The sequence below is a fragment of the Phyllostomus discolor genome, chromosome 2 (genome assembly GCF_004126475.2).
Source record: "Phyllostomus discolor isolate MPI-MPIP mPhyDis1 chromosome 2, mPhyDis1.pri.v3, whole genome shotgun sequence".
NCBI lineage: Eukaryota > Metazoa > Chordata > Mammalia > Chiroptera > Phyllostomidae > Phyllostomus > Phyllostomus discolor.
Genome location: NC_040904.2, coordinates 76,136,231 through 76,159,947, shown reverse-complemented (window position 1 = coordinate 76,159,947; position 23,717 = coordinate 76,136,231). Strand labels below are relative to the sequence as shown.

The following is a 23,717-nucleotide window of genomic DNA, read 5'->3' as shown; positions in this document are numbered from 1 at the left end:
GCTTAAAATATATTATACTGAGGGAAAAGTCCCATACTAAAAATAAAAAGTACATGTCTGATTACATTTTATGTAGTTAGAGAATGGACAAAGTTAATCTACAGTGAAAGAAATCAGCACAGTGGCTGCCTCTGATGAGTGGTGTGAATGGATTCTGAAGGAGCACTAGGAATCTGGGGTGATGAAAATACTCTATATTCACTGGATGGGGTTGTGGGTTACACAAGCCTGTACGTCAAAATTCCTTGAAAATGCCTGGCTGGTGTAGCTCAGTGGATTGAGCGTGGGCTGCAAACCAAAGTATCGCAGGTTTGATTCCCAGCCAGGGCACATGCCTGGGCTGTAGGCCATGGCCCCCAGCAACCACACATTGATGTTTCTCTCTCTCTCTTTCTTTCTCCCTCCCTTCCCTCTCTAAAAATAAATAAATAAATCTTAAAACAAATTCCTTGAAACAAACATGTAGCATGGTGTACCCATGTTGTTACAGATCCACTGGCTCAATTTGTGGGTGGAATGGGGACAGCTCCTCCAGCAACCACAGGATCTTTCCTTGGCTTCTCTGAATCCTATACCAGGGCCCTATGCAGGTCTATGACAAAATGTCCTAGGTTTCTGCAGATCACTCAGGTCATTAAAGTCTTAGTGGTGGTAAAGAGATTAACCTATGTAGGTTCTGGTGACAGTGCAGGGACCAAACTTTTGCCACCTTAAAGCTGTCTTTTTGGGATATTGATTTGAAGCTGTTTCTTAATAAACAAAGAACCTTTGACCTTCTCCCCTTTCCTGCCCCAGAGATTCAGAGAGAGAAAACCTGCTTTGGGAAGGGAGACCTGGCACAATAACCTTAAGAAACTTTACCCTTACAGGAAGACTCCAAGCCTGTTAGATAGATACCTCATGTCCCATTGTTTCTGAGTTGCCTAGCAAGAATTTTCTTGCTATGAATTTTTCTGCTCTTCTACTTCCTGTAAATCATCCATTATCACTTATAATATCTCATACCCTGCTCCTGACCTTTCTCCTTTGTCCGAAAATGTCTTACACACGAAAAGTATTAACATATAGGAGGTCTGCCCAGAAAAAGTCCAGCCACTATTAATATAATAAGAATGGTTTGCATGACATTGATGTAACCTGGCAGCCATGGAGAGTGGACTGTAATATGCATGTGTGAACAATGATGGCTTCACTGTACTAGTCAGTAGGGGTTGCAGACGCTGTTGGGTAAGCATGTGTACTGTGCGGCTGTCACAATTAAAATGACTGATTGAACAGAGAAATGAATTTGCATCAAATTTTACGTTAAGCTTGAATATTCCTCCCCAGAAACTATTCAGATGATACAAAAGGCTTTCAGGGACAATGCAATGAGTGCAGCACAAATAAAAGTGTGGCACAAATGCTTCAAAGATGGTTGAGAATCTATTGAAAGTGATCCATGTTCTGGAAGGCCTGCAATAAGCAGAACACCTCAGAATGTTGAACATGTACAGGCTACAATGAACAAAGATCACAGACTGACAGTGCAACTAGAAGCTTACCTGAGGATTCCAAAAATTACTGTCCATTTACTGCAAGCATTACTGTCTGTAATGCTTACAAAATTATTTTGTTTACTTTTGACCAGGCAAACTTTCCTTCTTCATCATTCTAGATCCACTTCAAAGCTTACATAGTCTCTGAAACCTTCACTGATTCCCATAGAATTCTTCCCTTTTCTGTTTTTCTCAAGCAATTAATTTTTAGCTCCTTGAAAACAGGGTTTATATTATATCCATTTTGTATTTTTTATATATAACACAACTGGAAAGAATGTCCTCAAAATGCACTTATTAACAACTATAGGAATGAGTACTACCTTAATTAAGAGGCAGGTCAGGCAGAGAACTTTTCAGTGTAAAACAAAGGATATACCTAGAAATTAACACTCAAAAATCCTGAATAGGGAACAACTCACACAACTTACAACTCTTAATTATAGAATAAAAATGATAAAAAACAGAGGCTTTATTTGGAAAAAAGAAAACTTTTGCCAACAACTTATAAAAATAAGAAAAAGGTCTTTATTTTCTCTTGCTAGAAAAAGTGAAATAATCTCATGATGAAGTTTATTTCCTAGCCATTATGGTCTCATTACTGATTGAATTGAAAAATTTGGTAACTCGAGAAAATGAACTTGACTCTATGGAAAACCATGGCCACCACTTTTCTTTTAAAGATTTTATTTATTTATTTCTAGAGAGAGGAGAAGGGAAGGAGAAAGAGAGGGAGAGAAACATCAATATGTGGTTGCCTTTTGCATGCCCCAATTGGGGACCTGCCCCACAACCCAGGCATGTGCCCTGATTGGAAATCAAACCGGTGACCCTTTGGTTCACAGGCCAGCACTCAGTCCACTGAGTCACACCAGCCAGGGCTGACCACCATTTTTAAACTGAGATATATGGTACTGTGATATTGTGCTTTATAGTAAGAAATATATATTTGGTCTTCATCCCCTTTTCAGATAACAGCTCCTAAAATCTTGGGATTCTTAAATGATAAGAGCCACAAAAGTTGTCTTTAGTGGTGCTAACAAGGTGACTCTGGGACTGCACCTATGGTTGGGGGCTGGCTGCCAGGGGAACCAACCACAGGACTAGAGGACTTTCAGATCAATCCCTTGACCTCTGGGGAAGGAAGAGTGGCTGGAGGTTGAATCAAATGCTAATCGCCAATGATTTAATCAATCATACCCATGTAATGAAACTGTAAAAATGCAGATGGCCAATAATTTAATCAATTGTCTATGGGTTGGTGAAACACGTACGTGGTGGTACTGGAAGAGCAACATGCCCAGAGAGGGCAAAGAAGCTCTGTGCTCCTTCTCATGTACCTTGCCCTATGTATCTTTTCCATTGGATGTTATCTGTATCCTTTATCATACCCTTTCATAGGCTTGTAATTGTAGGTAAACTTTTCCTGAGCTCTGAGAGCTGCTGTAGCAAATTAACCAAACCCAAGGAGGGGTGCTGGGAACTTCTGAAACACAGGTGACAACCTGAACTTGCAACTGGATCTGAAGTGGGGTGGTGGGGTGGACTGTTCCTTAACCTATAGGATCAGACACTATCTCTAGATAGATAGTTAAACTGTAGGACACCCAGCTGGTATTGCAGGAAATTGCTTGGTGGTGTATGGGGAACTCCCCACCACTACACTGGAACTGGTACCAGAACACTTTTTAGATAACAAAAATTCCATCAAACATTTAAAAACAAAAGTTACCCCCGCAATACTGCTTTTCTGGAGACATATGGAAAATCTAACGAAGGAGGTTAGTGTGGGGGCAGTCAATTTGATTTAAAAGGAAAAAAAATAAATCTAGTCTTTTAAAAATTATTAGCCTAATTTGATATACCAATGGATATATTTTAATTACTACAAGATAATTTAACAAACGGTAAAACCACACCTTTAACCAACTGTTATGAGCTCCACAAAGCCTTTATCTTTATTTATTTTTTTTGCCCCTGACCCCACTCAAAATGTTTATTCCTCTCCATTTCATGTCTTTTTTCCTCTCAGCATTTCAGGGATTTTTTTTCATTTACTTTTCCTTACCAATCCATATTTATTTTCTATGTTACATTGTTGGTTTCTATATTCATTTGCAATTTTTCCATTTTTGTTCCTTTTCAGCAGTTCTCATTTCTTTCATTTTTCCACTGCCTATTTCTCATCATTTCGCTCACTTGATATATTTGTATCAGTTACTGTTTCTGCTGATAAATAGCAGTCTGGGCAAGAAAGCAAATAAATTCCTACTACTATTATGTACTAAAACCAAAGGAGACATTGGGGTGAAAAATAGAAGCTTATGTATAATCTATCAAATAAATGCAGATTTAAAGTTAACTTTCAGGTACTATAAGCATCAAAAACACAGAGATTTCTGGGTTGATATTAATAGCGACCCATTGCTATATCCCAGTGCTCTTTACTGTGCTCACAGAAAGCAATCAAATTTCTAGGTATCAAACTGTTTATTATCAAAGAAGTTCTGTAAATTTAAGATAAGGAAACATGACCCAGTTTGCAATTTTCAGAGATACCATACCCAGAAGCTATTCCTTTGTTTACCTAAGAAACAAACAAAATGCTGATAATCATCTTTCCATTAGTAGTAAGTTTTTACCTTGAGAAGGGATATTTTTATATAGTACTGGGAGAGCAGAGTAATGACTCTTAGATACTCCTGAAACAGATTATAAGTGACAAGTCTTAAGGTATTTCTTATCAGTTTCTACTTGGAGATATCTAGTTCAATACATCTCAGTAATTAATTACCTCATTAAGATGGGTATAGGAGAGACTAAAAACTCTGCTGAGGTTAAACCCAAGGAATCCAGTTTTGTGCTGCTTAAATTAAAAAAGAGTAACAAAAGACACATTAGATCTAAACTTAAAATAGGATCTTTGATCTACTATCAAATATAGCCTCTTTACTCATACAAAGAAAAAGAACTAAAAAGCTTTCAAGAAAACCACCAGAATTGACTTTTGTCCTGTAGAAAATGTGCTTATAAATGAAGAGATAACTTACCACTGATTTAAATGATTTTTAAAAGTTTTTTCCAACTTTTTTTAGTAAGAAGAAAAAACTTTCCTCAAGTGAATTCCTACAAGCTTAATCACATAAAGTTAAAAAACCTCTGGTTGGATTTGGTGTGGTGAACTAAGAAGCTTTCTGGTCATCCTTTCTTCCCTCAAAATGGCTCCTGCTCTTTACAAAGCAAAGTATAAATACCACTGTCTTAAATAATTCTGTGGAGAAAAACAACAGCTATTTCTTATTTAAAAATGTAACTCCATAACAGGTCAGTTTTTTATAGGTATTTTATTTGTGATTGAGAAGAATGCAAGTTTTACATTTATTAATACAGTATTCTATATGTTTATTGGGTAACATTTGTTAATTTTGTTATTCAAATCCTCCTGCAGGTTATAAAAGAAAGGAAAGCACATAAGGCCAAGTCCCCAGAAAACCTTTCTGATGGAAGAAGATTTTCATTTTGTTTAAAATCATTAGAGGCTTTTCAGAAAAAATGACTAAAAATCTAATTATTACCAATATTTTACAAGTTGAATAACTATGATGTCTTAATGAAATACATACCTTAGTTTGAATACCTTTATTTAAGCAGCTCCCCACTGTGTGTGTGTATATATGTATATATAATAGTTGTGTTAAATCATGGAATATGCTATCAAATTAAATATTACTGAGAAGTACAGACAATTAAAACATACAGAAGCAGAACTGTCTAGGTTCAAGACTAAGTAGAGAAAACAGAGCTCTATTTTTTCAGAGCCAAAATAAGGTGGCTCCAAGGGTGCTGGAGATAGTACAAAAATCACTAACAAAGCAAAATTTATGTTTCTAATAACATGAGTTTAAAATATATATATCAAAAATTGACACAACTACAAAGAAAAATGTATAAATCCAAATCATACTTGAAGATTTTAATGTACTTTTTTCAATAACTGACTAGAGATCAGCTGTTATTTGTTTTTTTGTAACACTACGGGGGATTTGAATAACAAAATTAACAAATGTTACCCAATAAACATATATAGAATACAGTATTAATAAATGTAAAACTCGCATTCTTCTCAATCACAAATAAAATACCTATAAAAAACTTTTATAGATATATCTATAAAACCTAATATGGAGTTATGAAGCAAGTCAACATAAATTTCAGATGGCTGATATAATATTGCACCTGTTCTGTGATCACAAAAATAAAAAGAAAATAATAAAAAAGCCAGAAAATTCCTATATGTGTTTGGATATAGAAAACAAACTTATAATTAAAAGGATGAATAAAGATAAATGTTGGATCTGGAAAAGATCCTCAGGCAAGACTGATGAACAAAAAATAACAAACAAGGACATTATTTTAAATCCTGCAGATGTTGAAAAGATAACAAGGAGATACTGTACACAACTTTATGTCAATACATTCTGTAACCATGCAAACTGGGTTTCAGCTGTCTGGCACCTTGATTCCACATGACCCAATGATTTGTGTTGAAGGAAACAGATTTTTATTAACAGGGTTCCAACATTGGGATGGTGGTGCTGAGAGCACTCCTGCTCTAAGCCTTTCTTTCCCCCAAGACTCAGAACTCCCCTTGATTTCCAAAAGGCTACAAGCCAAAATCATGCATAGAAGTTCCCCATTTTCTTTCTTATCTATCCTTAAGCCAGTCACACAAACAGATCTCCATCCTCTCCGGCATGTACACTTGGGGGTTTCAGAGTCGCCATCTTCTCGTTGAAGCTCTCTCATTCAGGTTTTGAGGTGCACTGCTCTCAACTTCCATGTAGCTGTCCCAGAATGGTGTGCTGTGCTATATTGGATCGTGGTGTCCCAGATGCTGGGGTCCAGGGAAGCGCACATCCCAGAATGGGACTCTGCCTCCTGGAGTGAGCTTATATCCACGTGGGGTCTAAGCCACTGGTATGCCTGGCACCTCATGGGCCCACAAGTGAGGGAGAGTGAGTGAGGCTCTCTGCCATTAAGTCTCACTCCCCTTAAAACACTCAAAATGAATAACCTTGCCTCCATCTACCAAGCAAGACCAGTTTCAGAATACACTACTCAAAGGTACTGTTCTTCAGAAATGCAGAGGTCCCAGTTCAGCTCAGCATTTCCAGTTCCAGTTCGTCTCCAAGCATCTTTCCTGAGTCGGGGTGCACCAGCCTGAGTCCTTCATGCAGCATCAGTTTCTTTCCTCTGGAGCCGCATTTACTTCATCCATCAGCTCACCAGTGTGTCTGTGTACTTGCCCAAGCAGGTCTCTGCAGCTCTGCCAGCATCTTTTACAGATAGTCCTCCAGGGAGAATTCACAATCTTGTGGCAGACTTCTCTGCAGACCTCCAGACTTCATGGCAGACTTCACTGCAGACCTCTCGACCTCATGGAAGACCCCCCACTCAAATTTTAAATGCTCAGCCCAGAAATTCCTGTGTGGCCAAATATCTGGCTCTTTCTATGGTGTGTTATACTCTGTCATTTTTGTCAGCTCTTCACTGTCTTTGACCCTCTTTCTGCTGACATCTTTGGTCATGGCAAGAATTCCAAGCCACATACAGGCACTGGGGTGGACATCCACCCCCACAGCTCTAACAGCAAATGTAGGAGCTCCCCACCACTATGTCTTGAGTCACTTTGCTGGCACACATTCTCACAGTCATGTTCACAATTCACCCAGGCAGCAGCTTCTTCCTTCAGGAAGGCACAGGCTGTTAATCTACCTTTGTTACGCAATGTGCCTTAAATGTTGTTCCTTCTGCTTTCTGAATATTCCTTCATGTCCCTGCCCCGTTTTTGCAGGATTTGGAGAGATTCCCCTATTTCCTCGGTACCCATGCTCTGTACCATTACAATTTAGAGACTTAGATAAAATGTGAAAATGACTTAAAAACAAACAAACAAACAAACTGATTCAAGAAGAGAGAACATTTAAAGTCCTACAACCAAGTAGAAACAAATTCAATGGTCAAAATTTTCCCATAAAGAAAACCATAGGCCCACTTGGCTTTAATTGAAGGTCCTGTCAAATAGTCAAAACATATTTAATTATGGCAATGTTACAGAAACTGCTCCAGAGACTATAATGAAAGCCTACTCCTTGATATTTTTACATTTTTAAAGGCATTTTTTATTCTTGTTTATTTTATTACAGTTGTCAAAAAACTTCCCCCTTGCTCTCCTCCACTCAGCCCACTCTCAGCTCTCACAGTCAACCCTCATACCTTTGTCCAGGTCCACGGGTCAATTATACATGTTCTTTGACTAATCCTTTCCCCTTCTTTCCATCATTACCCTCTCCCCCATTTCCTCTGGCAACTGTCTGTACCCTGTTTCCATTTCTCTAGTCCTGTTTTGCTCATTAGTTTATTTTCTTAATTAGATTCCTCTTATAAGAGGGATCATATGATATTCGTCTTTCACCAACTGGTTTATTTCATTTAGCATAAGAGGCTCCTCCTGTTCCATCAGTGCTGTCACAAAATGTAGGAATTCCTTCCTTCTTTATGCTGCATAGTTTTCCATTATATAGATGTACCACAGCTTTTTGATCTACTCATCTAGATGAGCACTTAGGCTATTTCCAGCACTTGGCTCTTGTATATAGCACTACTATGAACATAGGGGTAAATAAATCATTTTAAATTGGTGTTTCAGGATTTTGGGGGTATATTCCAAGCAGTGGAGTTGCTGAGTAAAAACATACTAGAAAATGTCAAAACTGTTCAAGTTGATAAATTTAACGTAATTCCAATCAAAATCCCCAAATTTTTTTCATGAATCTTGATAAGCTGATTCTAAAATGTGTACAGAAATGCAAAATAGTAAAAAATAACAAAGATACTCTTAACAAAAGAAAGAATATGAAACAAAAAAAAAAACAAGGGAAGATTTACACCTATATATTATGATATTAATCCCATGGTAATTAAGTTAGTATAGAACTAGCTTGAAGATCAATAAATAAAGCAATTAGGAGATTTTTGGAAGATGGTGGCAAGATAGGTGGGAGCAGAATCCACTTCCTCCTGTACATGGGTGAAACACCTAGTCAATCTTCTGAGGAACAGAGCAACCAGCCAATGGTATCCCAGTATATATGAATATTAAAGACATGTCCTTGTAGAGGACATCGAAATTGTAGAAGACATCAAAAAATCAGATGAGTAGGTGGGAGTTGTGAACACTAGTATATGTGCTGGAAGAGGAAACTCACCAACAAAGGAACCACCAACAGATAACAACAGAAGAGGGTGGGGGGAGTGGAAGCCACAGTAACCTCAACCCAGGACTGATCTGGAAATACAACTAAATGATGGAGAAATTACCCAGAATAAACAACTGAACAACAGCAAGAGAGAAGCCTCAAAACCTTGTACACAGAGAAGAACCAGCTTCAACACAGCCTGACCACACCTGCACAACAGAGTACAAGATGTGATGGATGGACTGACTGTCAGTTAACCTGCTGGAGGGAAGGACCCACCAACGAGAGACCCAACAATAATCAAATCCCAAAGACATACAGAGAGCCAACATAAACATCAGCCCAAGACCAGCAAGCTCAGGAGATCAAGGAGACTGCACCACTGAATCTCACAGGTCTTCTACCATAGAAGTTCACATCATAAATCTAGGGAGTCAGAAGAGATCAATTTAAGAAGCAGAAGCAAACAAGAAGAGTCTCACAAACAATGGGAAGACAAAGAAACAATCCCCAAATGAAAGGAAAAAAGGAAGCCTCAGAAAAAATGCTAAATGAAATAGAGGCAAGTCAACTATCAGATATTGAATTCAAAGCAATGGTTATAAGGAAGTTCAATGAGCTCACAAAAAATTACCAAAAACTATAGTGAAACAACAATGAACTCACTGCAAACTATATCAGCATGAAAAAGGAAATAGAAACTATTAGCACAGGCAAAGAGGAAATGAAGAATACAATTTCTGAACTGAAGAACACAGTAGAATAGATCAAAACCAGGCTAGATGAAGCAGAGGATCTGATCAGCGAGCTGGATGACAAGGTAGAAAAAAACACCCAAAAAGAGCAAGAAAAGGAAAAGAGGCTCAAAAAAAACAAAGAGGAGTTCAGGGAAATGCAGGACAACATGAAACATAATAATATCTGTATAATAGGGATACTAGAAGGAGAAGAAGAGAAGAAGAGTAAGGGATAGAAAACCTCTTTGAAAAGGTAATGATGGAAAACTTCCCTAATTTGGTAAGAGAAAAAGTCACACAAATATATGAAACACATAGAGTCCCAATCAAGAGGAACCCAAAGAGGCCCACCTCAAGATACATCATAATTAAAATGGCAAAATTTCAAGACAAAGAGAGACTCTTAAAGGCAGCAAGGGAGAAATAGGAAGTAACATACAAGGGAGCCCCCAAAAGACTAGCAGCTGACTTCTCAATGGAAACACTCCAAGCCAGAAGCAAAGGACAAGAAACATTCCAAGTAATGAGAACCAGAGGCCTGCAACCAAGACTACTTTACCCAGCAAGGCTCTCAATTAAAATGGAAGGCCAAACAAGGAGCTTCCTGGACAAAAGAAGCCTCAAAGAATATACCTCCTCCGACCCAGCTCTGTAAGATATTCTAAAGTGTCTGTTTTAAGAACAGGAAGAAAAACAATGAAAGAAAGAGGAACACAGGAATGAAAAAATGGCAATGAATAAGTACCTATCAATAATAACCTTAAACGTAAATGTATTAAATGCCCCAATCAAAAGACATAGTATAGCTGAATGGATAAGAAAACATGACCCACGCATACGCTGTCTACAAGAGATCCACCTCAAAACAAAGACCTATACAGACTGAAAGTTAAGGGCTGGAAACAAATATTCCAAGCAAATGGACAGGAAAATAAAGCTGGGGTAGCAATACTCATACCACAAAATAGACTTCAAAAAAAGAGCCATAAAAAGAGACCCAGAAGATCACTTCATAATACTCAAGGGAAAAATCCATCAAGAAGACATAAACATTGTAAACATATATGCACCTAACATAGGAGCACCGAAATACATAAAGAAAATCTTGGAGGACTTCAAGAAAGATATTGACAGCAACAAAATTATAGTAGAGAATTTTAACACCCCACTGTCAAAAATGGACAGATCTTCCAAACAAAATATCAACAAAGATACTGTGGCATTGAACAATGCCCTATATCCAATAAATTGACTTAACTGATATATATAGAGCCTTTCATCCCAAAGAAGCAAAATATACATTCTTTTCAAATGTACATGGAACATTTTCAAAGATAGACCACATGATAGGACACAAAACAAGCCTCAACAAATTCAAGAACACTGAAATCATATCAAGCATTTTCTCTGACCACACAGGACTGAAACTAGAAACCAACCTCAATGAAAAAAACCCAAAACACTCAAAGTCATGGAGATTGAATAGCATGCTATTAAACAATGAATGGGTCAAGAATGAGATTAGGGAAGAAATCAAAAAGTTTCTGGAAACAAATGAAAATGAATTCGCAACAATCCAAAACTTGGGACACAGTGAAGGCAGTCCTGAGAGGGAAGTTCATAGCGATATAGGCCTACCTAAAAAAGATAGAAACATTTCAAATAAACAACTTAACCCTATGCCTACAAGAACTCGAGGAACAACAACAAAGAGCCCAGACCAAGTAGAAGGAAGGAAATAACCAAGATCAGAGCAGAATTAAATGACATAGAGGCTAAAAGCACAGTTCTAAGGATCAATGAATCCAGGAGCTGGTTCTTTGAAAAGATAAACAAAATTGATAAGCCTTTAAGCAGATACATCAAGAAAAAAAGAATGAGGACCCAAATAACACAATCAGAAATGAAAGAGGAGGGATTACAACTGATACCACAGAAATACAAAGGATTGTAAGAAATTAGTACAAAGCACTATATGTCAAGAAATTTGAAAACCTAGCGAAATGGACAAATTTCTAAACAAAATATAATCTTCCAAAACTGAATGAAGAAGCAGAAAGCCTAAACAAACCAATAACAGCAGATGAAATTGAAGCAGTAATCAAAAAGCATCCGACACACAAAAGCCCTGGACCAGACGGTTTCACAGGAGAAGTTTACAAAGCATTTAAAGAAAAGCTAACCCCGACCCTTCACAGATTATTCCAAAAGATTCAAGAAGATGGAAGACTCACAAACTCTTTTTATGAAGCCAGCTTCATCCTAATTCCAAACCAGATAAAGACATAACAAAGAAAGAAAACTTCAGGCCAATATCGCTGATGAACATATAGACGCTAAAGTCCTCAACAAAATATTGGCAAACCGCATCCAGCAATACATTAAAAAGATCATACTCCATGATCAAGTGAGATTCATCCCAGGGATGCAAGGATGGTACAATATCTGCAAATCAATAAACATAATACATCACATAAATAAAATGAAAGACAAAAATCACACGATCTTATCAATAGATGCAGGAAAAGTATTTGATAAAGTACAGTACCCATTTATGATAAAAACTCTCAGCAAAGTGGGAATAGAGGGAGCATTCCTCAACATAATAAAGGCCATATATGAAGACCTACAGCCAACATCATATTCAATGGGCAAAAACTTAGAGCTTTCCCACTAATATCAGGAATAAGACAAGGATGTCTGCTCTCACCACTCCTATTCAACATAGTATTGAAAGTCCTAGCCACAGCAATCAGACAAGAAAACGAAATAAAAGGCATCCAAATTGGAAATGAGGAAGTAAAACTGTCATTGTTTGCAGATGACATGCTAGTGTACATAAAAAATCCTATAGACTCCACTAAAAAACTACCCCAACTAATAAATGAATTTGGCAAAACAGCAGGATACTAAGTAAATATTCAGAAATCAAAGGCATTTTTGTACACCAACAATGAAATATAAGAAACAGAAATCAGGAAAAAATCCCATTTGAAATAGAAAAAGAAAAAGAAAATACCTAGGAATAAACCTAACTAAGGAGGTTAAGATTCCTACACTCAGAAAACTATACAACACTGAAGAAAGAAATTAAGGAAGACACAAATAAATAGAAGCATGTACCATGCTCATGGATTGGAAGAATTAAACATCATCAAAATGGCCATACTACCCAAAGTGATTTATAGATTCAATGCAATCCCTATTAAAGTAGCAATGACATATTTCACAGACATAGAACAAAAATTTCAGAGATTTATACGGAACCATAAACAACCCCAAACAGCTGCAGCAATTTTGAGAAAAAGGAACAAAGTAGGAGGGATCACAATACCTCATATCAAACTACATTGCAAGGCCACTGTAATCAAAATAGCCTGGTACTGGCATAAGTGAGGAACACATACCAGTGGAACAGAACAGAGAGCCCAGAAATAAACCCAAGTCTCTATGGTCAATTAATATTTGACAAAGGGTGCAGAAGCATAAAATGGAGTAAAAATAGCCTCTTCAACAATTGGGGTAGTAGATCTGGAAAGAAACATGCCAAAAAATGAAACTTGATCACCAACTTACACCATACACAAAAATAAATTCAAAGTGGATAGAAGACTTAAATATAAATTGTGATGCCATAAAATTCCTAGAGGAAAACATAAGCAGGAAAATCTCAGACATTCCATGCAGCAACATCTTCACTGATATGTCCCTAGAGCAAGGGACATAACAGAAAGAATAAACAAATGGGACCTCATCAAATTAAAAACTTTCTGTATGGCTAAAGAAAACAGCATTAAAATAAAAACAGAACCAACTCTTTTTTGGTTCTCAAAATGGGAAAAGATATTTGCTAATGATAACTTGGACAAGGGTTTGAGCTCCAAAATATATAAAGAATTCACATGACTCCACTTCAGGAAAACAAAAAACCCAATTAAAAAATGGGCAAAGGACTTGAACAGACACTTCTCCAAGGAGGACATACAGAGGGTCCAGGGAAATATGAAAAGATGTTCAGCATCACTAGCCATTAGAAAGATACAAATTAAAATCACAATGAGATACCACTTCACAGCGGTCAGAATGGCCATCATAAACAAATCAACAAACAAGTGTTGGAGAGGATATGGAGAAAAGGGAACCCTAGTGCACTGTTGGTGGGAATGAAGACTAGTGCAGCCACTGTGGAAAACAGCATGGAATTTCCTCAGAAAACTAAAAATGGAACTGCCTTTTGACCCGGCAATTACACTGCTGAGATAATATCCTAAGAACCCTGAAACACTAATCCAAAAGAACCTATGCACCCCAATGTTCATAGCAGCACAATTTACAATAGCCAGGTACTGGAAGCAGTCTCAGCGCCCATCAGTAAATGAGTGGATCAGAAAACTGTGGTACACTTACACAATGGAATACTACACAGCAGAGAGAAAGAACGGGCTCCTATCCTTTGTGACAGCATGGATGGAACTGGAGAGCATTATGCTAAGTGAAATAAGTCAGGCAGCGAGGGGCAAATACCATATGATCTCACCTTTAACTGGAACATAATCAACAAAAGAAAAAGGCAAATAAAATATAACCAGAGACACTGAAATTAAGAACAATCTAACAATAGCCAGAGGGGAGTGGGGAGATGCAGGGAAGGGTTTTCAGGAACTACTATAAAGGACACATGATCAAAACCAAGGGGGAGGCTGGAAGCAAGGGAGGGAGGTGGGTTTGGCTGGAGTGGGGGGGAGTGGTGGGGGGAAAATGCAGACAACTGTAACTGAACAACAATAAAATAATTTAGAAAATAAATGAAGCAATTAAATAGACTTGCTATCAGATCCATGTTAATATGGATATTGAATTTATGACAGAAAAAGCACTAGAGTACTAGAAAAAGGAGAGACTTTTCAATAAATGCTGTTCAGATAACATTCTGTTCAGAATATCTATATGCAAGAAAAAAAAAAGTTAGGAAAGGAGGCTGGGAGCAAGGGAAACAAAATAGATTCCTCCCTCACACTAATCAATAAAAATCAACTGAAATAGATTCCTCTATAGACCTAAATGTAGAAGTTGGAAAATAAAACAGGACATTATCTGGCATATGGAAATTTTCCTTAAACAGGATATGAAAAGCATTAATTATAAACAAATATACAGATATAATAAATTACATAAAAATAATAACCTCTCTTTGTAAACTAGCACCACCCCCCACCAAAAAAAAAAAAAAAGAAAGAAAGAAAGAAAGAAAGAAAGAAAGAAAAACACCAAAGAGAGAAAAAGGGCAAGGCACCAATCCACAACATGGGATAAGACATTTGCACCACAATGTCAAAAACTTTGAAGGGACCGTTACTTTATGCCGCTTGCAAGCTAAAAAAGTTAGACTGCCAGTTTTATGGATGTTGATAGAAGCCATGAGACTCCTGAATCAGAAATGATGAACAGTGAATCACTCAAATAACAGCAGCCAAGTCAAATAATGTTTTAACCTACCCTTTTTACCACTGGTGCCTGGAACATAAAGGCACTCAATAAATACTCACAGAAAGAATAAATGGTTAGAGAACAACCATCACCATCATTGCCTCATGTTTCTAGAGGAGATTCTTCCTCTCTACCCACAAGGCAGAGGGGCAGGCATTTTGGTGGAGTTAACAATTCAAGACTCTCTCCACCTATGTATTTGAGCCTTTGGAAACAAGGAGAGAAGAAGCAGTTAATGCCAATGAATGGTATCAATGGTTAGTACGTGACTAGTGGATGGAGACAAAATTGATAAAGTCATTACCCATGAACAACCTCTCTTGTTCTCTTGTCCCAACCTGAACAATGGTGTAACAGGTCCTATCCCTTCATCCTCTTAATTATATTTCTGTGCACAGGATATAATCATGTTTCCTAGAAGCTGACTGGATGAGGAGATTTAGTGGTAAGATTTAGATGTGGGACTGAAATAAGAGGCTTTAACTTGGGTCTCAAGTCCAAATCATGTTTTTCAATTTAGTTTCATTACAGGCACCTTATTGGGTTTATGGGTGACCTAATGCAATAGATTGGATTGTCAAATCACAGTCTCATGAACCAGAGATCTTACCCATTATAAAGCTTTACTAATAATCTCAACTATACAAGTAATCAAGTAGCACAAGAGAGGCAGGGACATTCAGTATGACTCCCTAAATCCTGCTTCAGCTCAGAATGTTTTCTAATCAGAAAAATAGATGAGCTAAGTAAAGTTCACAGATCACCTCACACATGGGCAGCATTTAGGTTGTCCCATCTCCAATATACTCTTTAGGGGGTTGATAGCTTATATGACACACTCCAGGAAGCCATGCTTCATAAATCTATAGATCTTAAGTTGTGCTTATCACAGGCAATCCTAACCAAGGACATTGTCTTCAAACCATGCCATAAACAAGAGTTTTCCCATAAAAGCTTAGAAACAGACTAACTTCATTAGTCTATTTACCAAAGAGGTCAGTTATCAAAATGTTTAACTGGGTTACCTGACCTTCTTTCTCCTGGGAAATCAAAAGAGAAATAAAATGACAACAGGCTAGCTGCTAACTCCTTTTCTAAAGAGTTATCAGGCTCTTGCCTGGATCATTAAAAAAGCTGATGTTCCAATCTCCATTAAGGTAGTTTTTGTAATTATTTCTCGCATGAGTGAGATTCTATTATTAGAAAGAACAGTCTTTGACAGTCCTAACTATCTGAATAAGTGAATGAATGAAGTTATTTAATATGATATAGCCATTTCATAAGTATGATTTCAAAGACTATATAATTAAGCGTTCCTAATAAATTAAGATATCAAATTGTATATAATTATGATTTCTATTACTATATATACTATATGCAATCAAAGAAAACAACTCAGTAAAACAGTTTCTTTCAATAGATAGCTTATTTTATTCTTTATATTTCTTTGTATATTCCAAATGCTTTATGAGACTACATTACTTTAATGATTAAAAATATTAGAAAAAAATATTTCCAGTTTAAATATTTATCTGTTGCTTGTTTGGTAAAATAAATTTCTTATGCTCACACCATATGCTTATCCTCAGCAAAGTTATATGGCCCCCACTCTTGCTCCCTCTGCACCCTAACTATTCTTTCTATTGTAACATTCTTACCACACTTTATCATAATTGCCCCGAGGACCCTGAGGACAAGGAATATTTCCTACATATTTTAGTATCTGCAATACCTAGCAAAATTCCTAATACAAAGTATATGCTTAATAAATATTGGATAAATTAATAAATGATAAAATTTTACTTTCAAGATTGTATTTCATACCATCAATCTACATTTGAGACTATTTTATGATATAAAATATAATAGTTACAAATCATAGCTATATATGTCTCCTCAATTTTTTACAATTTCATTTAATGTGGAATATTTGATCTGTGGACTCTTATTAAAAAGAAATATGTACTTTGCCCAAATTACAGACTTTATTTTTTTATGTTTTTTATTGTTGTTCAAGTACAGCTGAAATTACAGATTTTTAATTTCAGAATTTCTGACTCTTGCTGCAAACCTAAAGAAAAAAAGGAGGAGGAGGAAGAGAATTAGTAGTAGCAATAGTAGAAAGTATAGTAGTAGTAGTAACAGAGATTTGCCTTTCCTTCTGGATTTCAAACATAAGACTAAGCATGTGATACCATGCAAAGCTAACTGAATTAGATGAGCATTAGAAAGAAAATAGATACATTGCTGAAATAATGGTGTAGGAGGGTGCAGCCAGGGGGCCCCCAAAAGAAGGATTTGTAATGGGGTCCAGAACTCAAGGTGTCCAGGAAATATTAGAAAGATATATAGTATGTCCTCACCCTCTACCACAGGTGTGAGTTGGGGAAAGGGACACATGGAACAGGGCAGTTGAGAACTGTTTTGCGTAGCAATAGTTTTGCAGCTAACCTCTGGCCGGGTCATTTAACACATCTATAACCTTTAACTGGTTGCAGAGATATGTTAAATAACTGTGGCCATGCTCTGAGCCAGGGGGATGGAAGGTACTTCCCCACAAGGCAACTCCCCCTAGTTACAGAGCCTGCAAGAGAGCTTGGAGATGACTGGTTCCACAACATGGGGCCACCCCTGTGCAGACTCATCATGGCAGCCCAGTAAAGCTGGAAGGATATTTAAACCCAGACTCAGTGGCCATTGAAGAGGGGAACATGGAGCTGTGGCAGTGAGAAGAATCACGTGGCTTTGGCCAGATTGGGGGACCCCCGCTTCCGCAGCCATGAGAAGAATCACCATGCAGCTTTAGCAGAGAACCACCAGGCAGCTTTAGCTGGAGATCCCGGCAAAACCGCTGATGGTGCTGGGAACCAAGGAAGGCCTACCAGCTGAGCACAGATTACTGGGAAGAACTGGGAGCTGCCTGAGCCACGGACTTCTATTTCTTTCCCTGAGATATGGTACCCCAGACTGGGCAAAGTGGGGAAGGAAGGACTGTGTGTGTTTGTGGGTATTTTAAGGGATTTTGGGATTTTGATGAAGACATTAAGTCATTACTCTTAAGTTGTATAACTTGAATAAATAATTCCTTTCCTTTTCACCGATCTCTAACATGAAGAGCTATAATTCTCTGGCAAAGGGAAAAGATGAACCTAGTACAGGGGGACCCCAGGAGAAATGGGGGTCAATTCGGTAGCATTGTGGGACCCTCTTCCCTGGTGGCCGATCAGGGAGGATCATGGGAGACCACTTACGCAGTAGCTTTAAAGTAATACAACTACTTGTACATGCACAGTAAAGCCCACCAAAACTAGCCAGGAAGGATCTGCCCTATAAGGCCAGAGTCCCTCCAGCCCATGAGGTCAATCTCTGCTTGGAGTTGGCCTGCTCCCATGTTCTCTGCTATAAATTCTGGGTGTTCGGTTCAATTCTTTGTCCCGATCACCAAGAACCTGGTTACCTGTGCCCACCTGTGACAATAGTGGAAATAATCAATTCTAATAGAACTATATGTCCAAAGATTATTTTTCCAGTATAAACACATCAACGTTTTGGGGATAATGTTGATGAATGATGAAGGCCCATGCTCCACAGCCACTAGGTATCACTTATCTTAGCTCAATGGCATAACAGAAGCACTGTTGGTGAATTTGTTTTAATGTTTTTTAATGTTTAATGTTTCTTTTAAAATACAGTTTTTACTGTCAAAGTACCACTTTTAAAAGACTGTTATCTGCATGATTTATACAAATTTTCAAAATGTTACAAAATAATCTAGGCTTCCTTTTTCAATGAGTTCACAAATTGTATTTTACCTGTCAACTGGTGAGAGAAGAAAACCAGAAGGGGTCAGTATTTTAAATGTGATCGATTTCCTCTGAGGAAATGAATGACATGATACATTACTGCAATATGATACCTGTATTTTTGTTATAAATCATACTTTTCAATTCTTGCTTTCCCACCTAAAAATCATGTACATTTCTCTTGTGCAAACATCACGGTCAATTTCTAAAAAGATTATACACACACATACACACACTTATCATTTTTAGCATATTTTCCCATTGTTTTTCTTAAATAAAAAAATGAGGCAAGAAAATATGATTATGTACTCTGTACACCCATAGTATGTAACAGACTGCTCTCCGAAATTACTTTGAGAAATGATGATAAATGTATACTTTCAATTGGCACTCTATAATTAGAATTGGCTTATGTTCAATTACTCCTTATATCACTTCCCACACTCTCATCTTCTGAAAAATGGTTAAGGAGACAGATGTGTCAGAGAGTTGTATGTAACTTTTTTCTTCATGTTTTATAAATTTAATAGAAAATTCTAATTTTTCCCTTCTTTTTGGATAAATCAGAGAGCCCCTAATAAGTGTGCAATGAACTCATCTGCTTTGAGATTCTCCTGTCATCACTGTGCTTTCCAGTAAGCTTTTCATGCTAAAATATCCTATTAGATTACTATTTTTATGATTATATATATTATCTATTCTATGCATACATTAATTTTTTTATTTAACATCAAGAAACTTCTGATAAATAGTGTCTATTTTCATTTAAGTATCACATTCACAAAAATATGTACAAGATTAATATTTGGTTGTAGACTACTTGGTTGTAGAATATACTGTTTTCAAAAGTTAAAATTCTGAATACTATGCAGGCTGCCTACTTAATGTAAATATGAATGATTTATGATAAGGTAAATGAGTATATAGCCATGGAGAACATAAAGTATATTTGAGCACCATAACTGTAAGAAGACAAAAGTGAATGAATACCAGTCCTGTCTTTGACAAAGTAGCACAATCAAAAAGTTTTCCTTACTTGCCTCTGAAATATTCTTCCTCTCCTGAGGACCACTTCTGAGGGCCACCTTTGGTCCACAATACCAGGCTAGGCAATATTTGTTTGCTTGCTTTCTAATTGTTCCTTGCAAATGCAAGTGAGGATCCACACACATACATCATTAATATATTTACTATCTTGTATACATTTGCATTTAAAACCTTTTATTTCTTATTGTGGAAAAAAAGATTGCCTTTTGTTACAGAAAAGTATATGATAAGTAGGTGAGGAAGATTTAAGGAAGAGAAACTTTTTTGTATGGAATACAGTGATAGAGCCATTCCTGACCAGAAAAATATTTTAGACTTTCTTCAATTTTTGGAGTCAGGAGATAAAGAAGGAGATTGCGGTTAGAATTATCATTTTTCCTTTAGCTTTTTAAACACCCCTAGGCTTGTAGATGTCAGAGAATTAGAACCATTTCCTGTGCCTACAGCTTGGTATCTGCTCTTTCCCCTTTTATCATTATAATCACACAACCAGGGGACTCAGAGGTTCCTCTGCTTCAAGTAGCTCCAAAACTTCTCACGAAGACCAGGCATCAGAGGCAGGAAATACAGTTTAGCTGCTCAAGGAAAACAATGGGAGATGGCTCATATGACTGTCTTTCCCAATCACATACAATTACATAAAAACCTACACTCATTGTGATTGCGATGTTCATTTTGTGCCCAGTCAATATGCTACTAAAGTGACATGGTGCTAAAGCCATTCCTTTGGGGGAGCCAGATTGGAAGAAAGCAAGAGTCCTAGTTGTTAGGGTATGAGAGGGTAGCTATGTGAGCTTTCACATAAATGCACAATCTTCGTGATGATGATTGGAATGCTATATGATGTTAAGGGAAGCTTTAAATGAGGAAAAGACTAAATTAAAACCAAAACCATGCTTTGGTTATGTAAAAGCAATACTAATCAAAATAAATTATGTGAACTGCTTTACATTTATGCCTAATTACCATGCAGCACAATAATGATCATATCATTACTTTTGTCAGGTTAACTTTGCTATAAATTTAATTACAGATGTAAATTCTAAATACACAGCCCTTGTAATTTACTATTTTTAAACAATTATGTACTGACCCCCTTCTACATTTGACAACAAATTATACAATGGGAATAAAAATCATTAAACAACCCCTGCTCCCATGGGGCTTATAGTCAGGTTGAGGAAAGAGACAAGTACTAGTCAAATGTCAATCAGAGGAACTGATGATACATTTTTTTAAAGCAAAAGGAATAGGAAGCACACTGGCCTTAGAAATGAGACACTCACTGTTAAAGTGAGCTTGAGGAGCTGCTCAGTTGGAACACAATAATCCAAGAAGACTCTGGAGAAGATGAGGCTAGTGAAGTAAGAAGGAACCATATCCCAAAAAGACTTAAATATCATGCTAAGGAATTTGACCTCTTAATGGCAACAGGGAACCACTACAGGATTTCAAAAAGGAAAATAATAAGATCAGATTTACATTTCAGATCAGATGTGGCTTTACTTAGGGGACTGAAGTACAGCTGACATCTGGAGATGCTCAGGGCAGTTAGGAGCCAGTCGCAATGATTTAGGTGACAGATGCTGGTGGTTTAGATTAGGTTATTAAGGAGTAAGAGAACTGGACTTCCAGCCAAGATGGAGGCATAGGCAGTCACACTGTGCCTCCTCGCACAACCAAAACTAAGGACAACAAGAATTTAGGAACAAAAAAACAACCAGAACTGAGAGAAATGAACTGAACGGAAGTCTGACTACCATTCATCGAGACAGGTAAGGAGGGGCAGAGTCGGAGGCCTATGGAGAGGGGTCGAGGGGTCCCAGCAGGAAAAAGTGGTGGCTGGCAGACACAGGCGCACAGGGCACAGACGGCAGTTGGTGGAACCCAGAAGCTCGGGGGCAGCTGACGGACCAGTGGCAGACCCTGGGCGTGGAAGGCAACAAGCAGACCCAGTGAGGCATGCAAGGCAGCTGGCTGTCCACAGCCACACATTCGTGTGCAGACAAACTAAGCGAAAAAGGACAGTGACTGAGACCAAGCAACCCAGGGACCCAGCACCAGGAAACAAAGCCTGAAGGCACCGACTGAAAACACCTGTGGGAGTTGAAGCCAGGAGATTCTCTCAGGCTCACAGGAGGCTTCCAAATGGAGATCTCTGATAAGTAATTGAATATATAAGTCTGAGAAAAAAAGAGAAAGATCTAAGTGTAGACCCATATTTGGGAGACAGCATTTTATATTAGTTGAAGTAATCAGATAAACAGAAAACAGAGAGAACATCAGTAGCCTAAAGAAACCCAGAATTATTGGAATGAACTAATTATCTGCAAAATAAAAAAATAAGTAGAAAAAAAACAGCATTATGATCACAAAAATCAAGGGAAGACACTATTTTTAAAAAGAAACAAGCAGTCAACGGTCAAGTGCAACAGGAAGTAAAGATTGGTACAGCTTTTTTAGAGAACAATTCAATATATCTGCCAAAATGTCTGATCCTTAATTTCACTTCTTGATATTTAATCAAAGAAAATGTCAGTATGTATATCCAATAAGACAATTTAAAGGATAGTTTGAAAAAGTGAAAAAAATAATGTAAGTATACAAAGTAGATAATAGAGTATGATAAACTGAGCTTATTGAATATTTAACAGTTGAAGAGATATACAAGGAAAAAACTTTAAGAAATAGTAAGTACAAAAAACCCCCCAAGTTTCAGAACAATATATATACAATGACAGCAGTTACTTTTTAATGTTTTTCCCTAGGTATATATATGTAGTTGTAAGAAAAGCTATAGAAAAAATTAAAAGACCATACACCAAACTTAAGTCCAATAGTTAACTCTGTGAACAAAGCTGTTATTTGATTCTTTCTTTGGCCAAGGGAGCCTTTTACTTCACTTGTATTATCTAACTATATTACAATGAATTGATACAAAGTGGGAGGAAAGCAGTAGAAAGAATATAAAACACAGAAAGCTTAGTAATGAACAGAAAGAAAAAGAAGTGAAGGAAATATCTGTTTATGATAGAAGAAAAAGAATATTCTCAAGAAGCCTAATTGCCTACTCAAAACTTAAAAAAAATTGAGGTCATGATGCTAATAAGCCATCATAAGATTCAGCGTCTGTTGTGAGGTGTAAGGTCTAACAATTTCAAGGCCTAGAGTAGCAGGAATAATTATCTGAGAAGGCAGATCAAGAAAGTTTATGTAAGAAAGGTATAGGGCAGAAGCTATGCAACAACCCAAGAGATAGAAGGGAAAGTTAATCAGAATCTTCAAAATATTTTAGGATTATAGCATATGAAAGGCTGACATTGGAGGCATACAGTGTGCCAATATGAAGTATTTAGAAGAATCCTCTGGTAGACACTACCAAGAGTCACCATAATGAGTTCATACTTCATCTGATACCAGATGACGACCACCTATTAGTATTGGTTGTAATGCTTAGGTGATGGCAGATGTTTTTAGCTGTGTATCAATCAGAAGTAGGAAGTAAAGCACACTGTAAGCAGTACACAGACACTGTCACTTGTTCTCCTTCCACATATAAGAAGTAATGAGTGATAATGTATCATTTAACTATATTTTAAATATTCCAGAGAATTTCTATTCAGCTTTAAACAATAGGGATTACTTGGGAGTAGAGTATAAGCAGAAATCTTTTTTGAAACCAGGGCAGTCCCAAAAGGTTTCTGTTATGAAGGAAACCTAGAATCTTTAGGTGGTCACACCATTCTGGAAAATTCCTAGAGGGGAGATAGGTGCTAACCATTTACTATAACTTCATAGGAGGCTGATTCATCCACAACAATGTGTTCGTTGCAAAAAAAAAAAATG

General features: G+C 37.2%; 1 protein-coding gene across 1 annotated transcript in view; it reads right to left on the bottom strand.

Moving 5' to 3' along the window:
• The window catches only part of NSUN3 (NOP2/Sun RNA methyltransferase 3), a 60,384-nt gene that overhangs the window by 12,755 nt on the left and 23,912 nt on the right, over nucleotides 1–23,717 (bottom strand). The gene's annotated exons all lie outside the window — the stretch shown is intronic.